The sequence below is a fragment of the Rhinopithecus roxellana genome, chromosome 16 (genome assembly GCF_007565055.1).
Source record: "Rhinopithecus roxellana isolate Shanxi Qingling chromosome 16, ASM756505v1, whole genome shotgun sequence".
Classification (NCBI taxonomy): Eukaryota; Metazoa; Chordata; class Mammalia; order Primates; family Cercopithecidae; genus Rhinopithecus; species Rhinopithecus roxellana.
Genome location: NC_044564.1, coordinates 17,296,300 through 17,307,918, shown reverse-complemented (window position 1 = coordinate 17,307,918; position 11,619 = coordinate 17,296,300). Strand labels below are relative to the sequence as shown.

Genomic DNA, 11,619 nt, shown 5'->3' with positions numbered 1-11,619 from the left:
GGTCTCGATCTCCTGACCTCGTGATCCGCCCGTCTCGGCCTCCCAAAGTGCTGGGATTACAGGCTTGAGCCACCGTGTCCGGCCTTTGCTTGTTTTGCTTTGTTTGAGATAGAGTCTTGCTCTGTTACCCAGGCTGGGGTGCAGTGGCATGATCACAGTTTAATGCAGCCTTGACCTCCTGGGCTCAAACTAACCTCTTACCTCTCAGCGTCTGAGTAGCTGGGACCACAGGTGTGCACCACCACGCCTGGCTACTTTTTGTATTTTTTTTTTAGAGACAGCGTTTCGCCATGTTGCCCAGGCTGGTCTTGAACTCCTAGGCTCAAGCCATTCACCCGCCTCAGCCTCCCAAAGTGCTGGGATTATACGTGTGAGCCACCATGCCCAGCCTGTTTCTTTTCTTTTAGAGACAGCATCTTGGCTTTGTTGCCCAGGCTGGAGTGCAGTGGTACCATCATAGCTCACTGCAGCCTTGAACTCCTGGGCTCAAGAGACTCTCCCCTCATGCCTCCCGAGTAGCTGGGATTATAGGTGTCCACTACCATGCCCAGCTAAGCTATCTGTATATTTTCTTTGATGAAGTGTCTACTCTATTTGAATTGTCTTCTTCTTACTAAGTGTTAAGAATTCTTCGTATTTGGTTGGTTAATTCCTATTGGGTTAAAATAAAAGAATTATTTTCATATCTGGTTACAAGTTCTCTGTTAGATATATTTTTCACAAATATTTTCTCCCAGTCTGTTTGCCTTTCTATTTTTGTTTTCTTTCTTTCTTTCTTTTTTTTCTTTCTGAGACAGAGTCTCACTCTATTGGCCAGGCTGGAGTGCAGTGGCATGATCTTGGCTCACTGCAACCACTGCCTCCAAGGTTGAAGTAATTCTCCTGCCATAGACTCCCGAGTAGCTGGGATTACAGGTGTCTATCACCACGCCTGGCTAATTTTTAGTAGGGACAGGGTTTCACCATGTTGGTCAGGCTGGTCTCAAACTCCTGACCTCAGGTGATCACCTGCCTCGGCCTCCTAGGGATTACCTGGGATTACAGGTGTGAGCCACCGTGCCCGGCCGCCTTTCTATTTTTCTAGCAAGCTCCACAGACAGTGGAGTCTGAGAATCTCTCTTCAATGACAAACAGTGCAAATTAAAACAACAGGGAGAGGGGGTGGCGTATTGGACTAGCAAAGACAAAAAAGAGGGTCCAGAGGCATTAGTGGTGATAAGGGGTGGGGGCAGCATTCCTCAGACTCTGTTAGAAGGGGTGTAAATTGGTGCAAAAATCCCAGGAGTACAATTTGCTGATAGCGTCTCAAAAAATCTTTAGATGCAAGGTTCTTTGACTCAGTACGTTCAGTTCAGTTCCAGAAATTTTTCCTGAAAAAATAAGCAAGAATAGTAGGTTGTCTGTCCAGGATCTTCAGTCCTGGGGGTTGTGCTGAGGGGAGGGGCTGCAGACGTGCTTGGCTGGCCGTCCTTGGGATCTTGGTGCTCTGTCCCTGGGAGGCTCAGTGCCCTTTTGCCGTCAAGCATGGGTGGAAGGCTCAGAGGGCCTGGGAGGTCATTGGGGTTGGAATTCGATCCGTCCCCAGCAGAGTGGGTGGAGGAAGGTGTGTGCAGGTCTCACTCTATTGTGTCCAGAGTCCAGATCTACTGTGGCCCTGGCCTGGCCATGAGAGGGCTCTGGGATTCAGGTTCTAACCAGCTACCACCAGTGCAAACTGGGAACTGGGGACAGGGCTGACACAGCTTCCTGGACCCTAAGAAGGGACACCCCTTTGCTCTTCAAGCACCAATCATTTCCCTGGGACTCAGGGATCTGGGGCTTTGGCCAAGGTCTGACCAGCTCTGGTGAGGATTGGTGTGAGAGGGGATCTGGGAGCCTGGAGACCTGGGTTCTAGATTACATCCTGCCCTGTTGTGCCACTTAGGGCAAGCCACCTCCCCTTCCTAGGCACCAGTTTCCCTAGCTGGGCAGTGAAGGAGGTAGATCAGAGACTCAGTTCCCTCTGGCCCCTCCAGGGGGATTGAAAGCACAGGTGCTAGAACTAGCCAGACCTGAGGCCTGATTCTAGCTCCTTCCCTTCCCTTCCCCTCCCCTCCCCTCACTTCCGCTCCCCTCCCCTCCCATCTCCTCTCCTCCCCTGCCCTTCCCTCCCCTCCCCTCCCCTCCCCTCCCCTCCCATCCCCTCCCCTCCCCTCCTCTCCTCTCCTCTCTTCTGATGGATTATTGCCCTGTCTCCCAGCTGGAGTGTAGTGGCTCTATCTCGGCTCACTGCAACCTCTGTCTCCTGGGTTCAAGCGATTCTCTTGCCTCAGCCTCCCGACTAGCTGGGATTACAGGCACCCACCACCATGCCCTGCTAATTTTTGTATTTTTAATAGAGACGGGGCTTCACCATGTTGGCCAGGCTGGTCTTGAACTCCTGACCTCAGATGATCCACCTGTCTCAGCCCCACAAAGTGCTGGGATTACGGGCGTGAGCCACCGCGCCTGGACACTTTTTTTTTTTGAGACAGAGTTTCACTCTTGTTGCCCAGGCTGGAGTGCAATGGTGAGATCTTGGCTCACTGCAACCTTCACCTACCGGGTTCAAGCGATTCTCCTTCCTCAGCCTCCTGAATAGCTGGGATTACAGGCGCACTCCACCACACCCGGCTACTTTTTGTATTTTTAGTAGAGACGGGGTTTTCACCATGTTGGTCAGGCTAGTCTCAAACTCTTGACCTCAGTGATCCACCCACCTCAGCCTCCCAAAGTGCTGGGATTACAGGCATGAGCCACGGCACCCAGCCACCTCCATCACTCTCTGTGACTCAGTTTCTTTCTCAACTTAAAGCCCCGCAGTGGCTCCTCACTGCACTTTTGGAAAAGGCTGTGTGTGATCTCTGTTCCTTCCTACCTCTCTGGTTCTAGTTCGTGCCACATTGCCCTCATCCATCAGACCCCAGCCACACTGGCCGCACCGCCTTTCAATGCAGGGGGCCCTAAACTCCTCCTCCAGTCCCAGCATGGTCGTGAATACTCTTGCCTCTGCCTTGCCTGTTTCTCCAACTCTCCCTGGAGAGCTCCTATTAATTCATCACAGCTCAGATGCAACTTCCTCAGGGCAACCCTCTGTGACTTCAGACACAATCACTCCTGTGGCTGACCCCTTTCATAGCACAACTGCGATCACTAAACTATTATTATTAGAGACAGAGTCTCGCTCTGTCGTGCCCAGGTTGGAGTGCAGTGGTGGGATCTCGGCTCACTGCAACGTCCACCTCCCGGGTTCAAGTGATTTTCCTGTGTCAGCCTCCCGAGTAGCTGGGATTACAGCTGCCCGCCACCACGCCCGGCTAATTTTTTGTATTTTTAGTAGAGATGGGGTTTCACCATGTTGGTCAGGCTGGTCTCAAATTCTTGACCTCAGGTGATCTGCCTGCTTTGGCCTCCTAAAGTGCTGGGATTACAGGCATGGGCCACCACAGCCGGCCTCATTAAACAATTTTATCTGCAAGATTGTTTGATGTCTTCTCCCCTGTGGCTCCCTGAGATCCCTGAGGGCAGGGCTGAGGCAGTCTTGTTTGGGGCCGTGTCTCTTACCCCTTGCACAGGATTGGCATAGAATAGTGCCTGTTTCAGGAAAAACCCTCTCAAACCACCACAATAGTCATCAACGTAGAAGACTTCTGTGACCAAATGTCTGGGGGGGTTTCCCCATGCACCAAGCGTCAGACACTAGGTCGGTGTCCTCCAATCCAATTCACACACTGTCTACCTGGAGATAGCGTCAGATCCCACAGGTTGGAGGATCAGTCCCCAAGACTACCCACCACCCCCACTTCAGACACCAGCAGCAAGTTCAGGCCTCTGGAACTTCTGATTGACAGGCTTCAAGTTGGGGTTCTCACGACTCCCTCTTTGGGTTTGATTACTTTGCGGGAGTGGCTCACGGAACTCAGGGAAATGTGTTTAGTGGTTTATTATAAAGGATATTGCAAAGGATACAGATGAAGAGATGCACAGGGTGAGATATGGGGGAAGGAGCGTGGAGCTTCCATGTTCTCCCCTGGCAGCCACCCTCTGAGGACCTCAGCATGGTCAGTTATGCGGAAGCTCTTAGAACCTGGTTCTCTCGAGTTTTTATGGAAGCTTCAAGATGCTGTCATTCCTTCCCCCAGGGTGTGAGGTGGGACCCTCTCACAGGAGGAGAGTCTTAAAATCCAAGGTCAGAAGGAACAAAGTGGTTCATGCCTGAAATCCCAACACTTTGGGAGGCCAAGGCAGGAGGATCATTTGCCTCCAGGAGTTCAAGACCAGCCTGGGCAACTTAGTGAGACCTCATCTCTACAAAAAACAACAAATTAGCCGGGCATGGTGGAGTGTACCTGTAGTCCCAGCTCCTCAGGAGGCTGAAGTGGGAGGATCACTTGAGCCCAGGAGGTGGAGGCTGCAGTGAGCCTTGATTGCACCACTGCACTCCGGCCCGGGTGACAGAGTAAAATCCTGTCTAAAAAAGAAAGTTGGGGGGAAGATTAGATTACAGTCCTGGCTTAAGGCAGGTGAAAGGAAGGCAGGAAAAGGTTAGAGGGATTCTGTTTCTTGAGACCTCACACACCTAACATTATAACAAAATAGTGCCCTAGTACTTTTGAAGAAGGTACCGCTGACATCTTTCATTCACTCTCAGATGTGCTTCCCCCACTTCCCATGTTACCATTTCTAAAATCAAGACATATTTTGTGATTGTTGTGACTAGGTGGCATCTATGCCATCTGCCTCAATGCTTGCATGTGTGCATCGACACATGCAGCTTGAAAGGACACTGAGGACAGCAGTGGTGTGCTCTGAAGAAAGGTTGCATTTCCTGAGCTCTTGACACTGAGGACAAGATTGTCTGGAAAAGCACAGACTCAACAGCTCTGAATGAAAAATTGACCCGGGAAAGTCAGACTCTGCATGTGGAGACATGGAGTGTTAGGAACACCTTCACTAAATTACCTTGATTGAACTGGATTGAAAATTCCTTTTTATGTATTTACTTAACTTTTTTTTTTTTTTTTTTTTTTTTTTTTTTTTTTTTTAGGCTGGGCGCAGTGGCTCACGCCTGTAATCCCAGCACTTTCAAAGGCCGAGGTGGGTGGATCTCCTGAGGTCAGGAGTTTGAGACCAGCCTGGCCAACATGGCAAAACCCCATCTCTACTAAAAATTAGCTGGGCGTGGTAGCATATGCCTGTAATCCCAGCTACTCAAGAGGTTGGGGTATGAGAATCACTTGAACGTGGGAGGTGGAGGTTGCAGTGAGCCGTGATCATGTCACTGCACTCCAGTTTGGGCAACACAGTGAGACGCCATCTCGAAAAATAATAATATAGCTACTAATTTTGTTTTTCTTTTTGAGACAAGGTCTCACTCTGTCACTCAGGCTGGAGTGCAGCGGCACCATCACGGCCCACTGCAGCCTCTACCTCCCCGGGCTCAGGTGATCCTCCCACCTCAGCCTCCCAAGTAGATGGGACTACAGGCACATGCTACCATGCCCAGGTAATCTTTTTTTTTTTTTTTTTTTTTTTTTTTTTTGAGACAGAGTCTCGCTCTGCCGCCCAGGCTGGAGTGCAGTGGCCGGATCTCAGCTCACTGCAAGTTCCGCCTCCTGGGTTTAAGCCATTCTCCTGCCTCAGCCTCCCGAGTAGCTGGGACTACAGGCGCCCGCCACCTCGCCCGGCTAGTTTTTTGTATTTTTTTAGTAGAGACGGGGTTTCACCGTGTTAGCCAGGATGGTCTCGATCTCCTGACCTCGTGATCCACCCGTCTCGGCCTCCCAAAGTGCTGGGATTACAGGCTTGAGTCACAGCGCCCGGCCTGTTTGTTTTTTTTTTGAGACGGAGTCTCGTTTTGTAGCCCAGGCTAGAGTGCAGTGGCATCTCAGTCACTGCAAGCTCCGCCTCCCGGGTTCACGCCATTCTCCTGCCTCAGCCTCCCGAATAGCTGGGACTATAGGCGCCTGCCACCATGCCTGGCTAATTTTTTGTATTTTTAGTAGAGACGGGGTTTCACTGTGTTAGCCAGTATGGTCTCGATCTCCTGACCTCGTGATCCGCCCACCTTGGCCTCCCAAAGTGCTGGGATTACAGGCGTGAGCCACCGTGCCCAGCCTTAAAAGGTTTTTTAAATTGATACCTAATATTTTACATATTTATGAGGTATGTGTGATCTTTTGTTATAAGTGTAGTGTATGTAATGATCAGGTCAGGGTATTTGGGGTATCCATCACCTTGAGTATTTATCATTTCTATGTGTTGGGAACAATTTATGTCCTCTCTTCTAGCTATTTTGAAATATATAATACATTGTTGTTATCTGCAGTCACTCTACTCTGCTGTGAACAACAGAAGTTATACCTTTTATCTAACAACTACATTTGTATCCGTTATGAAAGGGTGCTATATTGATTCAAACGATGATGTAGTTCCTGCCTTAAGCGGCTGTGGTGCAGATCAGGGCAGAGGCTCATGCAGGGCGCGGAGCTCTGGCCCGTGCATACCAGGTGCGATCCATGAATGGGCGTCTTCCCAGCCAGCAGTTTCTGGAATCTGGGGCTTGAAGCCATGTGGCATGTTGTTCTCAGCATATCCTGTAGGTGGTGCTAGATAACCAAAGTCAGGCACAGCCCTGGGCACAGACAGCCCTGAATTTCAGGCTCTGGGTGGGGACGGTGAGGCTGGAGGGAGATGGCTGGAAGGTTCTGGCCCTGGGGGGAGCAGGCTCTTCCTCCACCCCAGGGAGAGGACGTGGCTGGTTCTACCAGCCTGTCTAGCCCGGAGATGGCTCTGGTGCAGGGAGAAAGTTGAGGAACAGAAGGCAGGGGCCCATTCTGCCTGGGCAAGCTGTGCGATTCTGGCCCCCTCCCTTTCTTGGCCTTAATCTCCCCACCATGCAGTGGGGTCATAGGAGTCTGCTCAGCCTGGGCCCTGACAGTCAAGGCTCTGAGGGGGCCAGACAGCCTAGATCTGCCCTGCCCAAGAGGCAGCCAGGAGCCCTGGGACAGCCCTCTCCCTATCAGACTGTGCCACCTCCCCTGAGATCATGACATCCCCTTACTCCCTAGATGGGAAACTGAGGCCCAAAAGGATTAAGTGACTTTCCAGAGGCTATACAACTGAGGGGTTGGAGCCAGGGGTGAAAGCTGGAACTCCTAACTCCTTCTGCCACGTCCTTGGGTCAGAAGCAGGTGCAAGGCAGGGTGGGAGAGAATTCTCCGCTGAAGAAAATGAGCTGAAATTCCTTGTTAAGATGAGGGGGTAATCATACATGCCTAATTTATCTTCCTACTAAAACTATGAAAAATATTTTTATTTATTTATTATTTATTATTTATTTATTTATCACCCAGGCTGGAGTGCAGTGGCGCGATCTCAGCTCACCACAACTTCCTGGGTTCCAGCGATTCTCCTGCTTCAGCCTCCCAAATAGCTGAGATTACAGGCACCTGCCACCATGCCTGGCTAATTTCTGTATTTTCAGTAGAGACGGGGTTTCACAGTGTTGGCCAGGCTGGTCTCAAGCTCCTGACCTCAAATAATCCTCCTGCCTCAGCCTCCCAAAGTGCTGGGATTACAGGCATGAGCCACCATGCCTGGCCAAGTTTTTTTTTTTTTTTTTTTTTTTTTAATATACTAATAATGTTTATTGAGGGAATCAGGATAAAACTAAAATAACAGACTAAAAGTACATAAGAGAGAGGGGTAATTGAAGTGAAAGCTTTTTTTTTTTTTTAGGTGGACAGGAAGTAGAATTTATTGGTGAATATTAAGAGGGGGCAGCACAGTGGAAGCCCTCATGAGTGCAGGGCCTGCCACTTGTCCAGAGGGCCACGACTGGGAATGTACTTGACCCATCTGGGATGAACCGCTTCTCAGCCACCATGTCTTCAAATTCATTGGCATTGAACTTGGTGAAGCCCCACTTCTTTGAGATGTGGATCTTCTGGCGGCTGGGGAGCTTGAACTTGGCCCTGCACAGGGCCTCAATCACATGCTCCTTGTTCTGCAGCTTGGTGCAGATGGACGTAACTTAGCCAATGTGAACCCTGGCCACAGTGCTCTGGGCTTTCCAATGGCACCTCGCATGCCTGTTTGGAGCCTACACTGGGGTAGTGCAAGGTCAGAAACATGAACATCCATCTGAAAGGACTGTCTCCAAGGTCCCTTAGAGCAACCCACACAACAAACAGGCTGCATCACTACCAGGGAAGCTCACTACCAGGGAAGCTGCTGTTTGCAGCCATTGCACTCTGGGCCCCCATGAGGAAAGGAACTCAGTCGGCTTAATTGGCTGCAGGAGGCCAAGATTTTTTAATTTAATTTTATTTTTTCTGACTCTGTCACCCAGGCTGGAGTCCAGTGGCACAATCTTGGCTTACTGCAACCTCCGCCTCCTGGGTTCAAGCAATTCTCCTGCCTCAGCCTCCCAAGTAGCTGGTATTACGGGTGCCTGCCACAATGCCTGGCTAATTTTTTAAAGTTTATTTTATTTTTATTTTAAGTAGAGACGGGGTTTCACCATGTCGACCAGGCTGGTTTCAAACTCCTGACCTCAAGAGATCTGCCCGCCTCAGCCTTCCAAAGTGCTAGGATTACAGGCGTGAGCCACCGCGCCCAGCTGTGGCCAAGATTTTTTTTTAAAGTCAGGCTATGTGTGGTAGCGCATGCGTGTAATCCCAGCATTTTGGAAGGCGGAGGTGGGAGGATCACTTGAGCCCAGGAGTTTGAGACCAGCTTAAGCAACAAAGCAAGACCCTATCTCTACAAACAAGCAAACAAAAACTAGCCAGGTGTGGTGGCGCCCCTGTAGTCCTAGTTACTCTGGAGGCTGAGGCAGGAGAATTGCCCAGGAGGTCGAGGCTGTGGTGAGCTGTCATCACGCCACTGCACTCCATCCTGGGTGACCTAGTTTCAGAATAAATAAATAAATAAAATAAAATGGGTAAAATATTTGAACAGCTCTTTCACAAAAGAAGATATATGAATAGCCAAATAAGCACATAGAAAGATGTTCAATGGCTGGGTGTGGTGGCTCATGCCTGTAATCCCAGCACTTTGGGAGCAGGCGGATCACCTAAGGTCAGGAGTTTGAGACCAGCCTGGCCAACATGGTGAAACCTCGTCTCTACTAAAAATACAAAAATTAGCCAGGTGTGGTGGTGCAAGCCTGTAATCCAGCTACTCGGGGGCTGAGGCAGGAGAATCGCTTGAATCTGGGAGGTGAAAGTTGCAGTGGGCCAAGATCATGCTACTGCACTCCAGCCTGGGTGACACAGCAAGACTCTCTCCAAAACAAAAAAAGAAAAAGATGTTCAACATTATTAGTCATAAGGGAAGTACACATTAAGACCACAATGAGGCCAGACGTGGTGTCTCACACCTGTAATCCCAGCACTTTTGGGAGGCTGAGGTGAGCAGATTACTTGAGCCCAGGAGTTGGAGGCCAGCCTGAGTAACACTGTAAAACTACCAAAATACAAAAATTAGCCAGGCCTGGAGGTGTGCACCTTTAGCCCCAGCTATGCGAGGCTGAGCGGGGAGGGTCACCTGAGCCTAGGGAGGTTGAGGCTGCAGTGAGCCATGATTGTGCCACTGCACTCCAGCCTGGGCAACAGAGTAAGACTCTGTCTCAAAACTAAAAAATAGATAAATAGGCCGGGCGTGGTGCCTCACGCCTGTAAACCTAGCACTTTGGGAGGCTGTGGTGGGAGAATCACCTGAGGTCAGGAGTTCAAGACCAGCCTGGCCAACATGGTGAAACCCCATCTCTACTAAAAATACAAAAATTAGCGAGGTGTGGTGGCTCATGCCTGTAGTCCTAGCTACTCGGTAGGCTATGGCAAGAGAATCGCGTGAACCCAGGAGGCAGAGGTTACAGTGAGCTGAGATCATATCACTGCACTCCAGCCTGGGCAACAGAGTGAGACTTGGTCTCAAAAAAAAAGTAATTAATTAATTAAAAATAAATAAATAAATGAAACCATGACTAGGCCGAGCACGGTGGCTCACGCCTGTAATCCTAGTACTTGGGAGGTCAAGGGGGGGCAGATCATTTGAGGTCAGGAGTTCGAGACCAGTCTGGCCAACATGGTGAAACCCCATCTCTACTAAAAATACAAAAAAAATGTAGCCAGGTGTGGTGGTGCACGCCTGTAATCCCAGCTACTTGGGAGGCTGAGGCAGGAGAATTGCTTGAATCCGGGAGCAGAAGTTACAGTGAGCCAAGATTGCGCCGCTGCACTCCAGCCTGGGCGACAGAGCAAGACTTCGTCTCTACATAAATAAATAAATAAATCCATGATGAGCTGCTAGTACACACCCACTAGAAAGGCTAAAATTAAGAAGACTTATGATCTTAAGGGTTGGTGAGGGTGTGGAGCCTCTAGAACTCCCATCTGTTGCTGGGAATGTCAAATGGAAACCACTGGTTTAGTTTCTTTAGTGTTGCTAGAAGGGAATACCTGGGGCTGGATAATTTATAAAGAAAGGAAGTTTACTTGGCTCACAGTTCTACAGGCTGTACAGGAAACATGGTGCTGGCATCTGCATCTGGTGAGGACCTCAGGGTACTTCCACTCATGGCAGGAGGCGAGGGGATCCTGCCACATGGTGAGAGGAGGAAGCAGGAGAGAGGAGGAGGTGCCAGGCTCTTTTCAGCAACCAGTTCTCCAGGGAAGCTAAGAGTAAGAACTCACTCCTGCAAGAACTGCACCAAGCAGGCCGGGCGCAGTGGGTCACGCCTGTAAATCCCAGCACTTTGGGAGGCAGACAGGCGCAGATCACGAGGTCAGGAGATCAAGACCATCCTGGCTAACACAGTGAAACTCCATCTCTACTAAAAATACAAAAAAATTAGCCAAGCATGGTGGCATGTGCCTGTAGTCCCAGCTACTCGGGAGGCTGAAGCAGGAGAATCTTGCAGTGAGCCGAGATAGTGCCACTGCACTCCAGCCTGGGTGACAGAGCAAGACTCTGTCTCAAAAAAAAAAAAACAAAAAACAACAAAAAAGGGTAAACCCACAAATCTGTTCTTAGGTATTCACCCAAAAGGAAAGAAAACATATGCCTATCTGAGGCCTTATTCAGTAACGTTCGTGGGAGCTTCACTCATAAAAGGTATAAACAACCTCAATACCCAGCCACAGGTGAGTGGTTCAATAAACTGTGGTGTGTCCCTCCCACAATGGGTGCCATAATAGAACACTACTCAGTAATAAAAAGGAGCAAGCTATGGATACACACAACTAATAGATGAATCTCGAAATAATGATGCTGAGGGAAAAGGAGTCAGAGTACATACCACATGATTACATTTATGCAAAATTTCAGAAAATGCAAACTCATCTATACCGACAAGTAGACCAGCAGTTGCCGGATGAGGTCGGTGGTCAGGGAGGGTGGGAAGGAAAGGATTAACAATGGGCATGAGGAATTAGTGATGTTGTGGAGATATTCACCATCTTCATGGTGGTGCTGGATTCCCAGGTGGTCACATATATCAAAATTTATCAAACTGTACATTTTATCACTTATTATCTTTTGAGATGGAGTATTGCCCTGTAACCCAGGCTGGAGTGATCTCGGCTCACTGCAACC

General features: G+C 49.6%; 1 pseudogene; it reads right to left on the bottom strand.

The window, feature by feature from the left end:
- Positions 1 to 8,170: 8,170 nt before the first annotated feature.
- Positions 8,171 to 8,320, bottom strand: LOC115894081 (annotated as a pseudogene).
- Between the last annotated feature and the right edge of the window lie 3,299 nt (positions 8,321 to 11,619).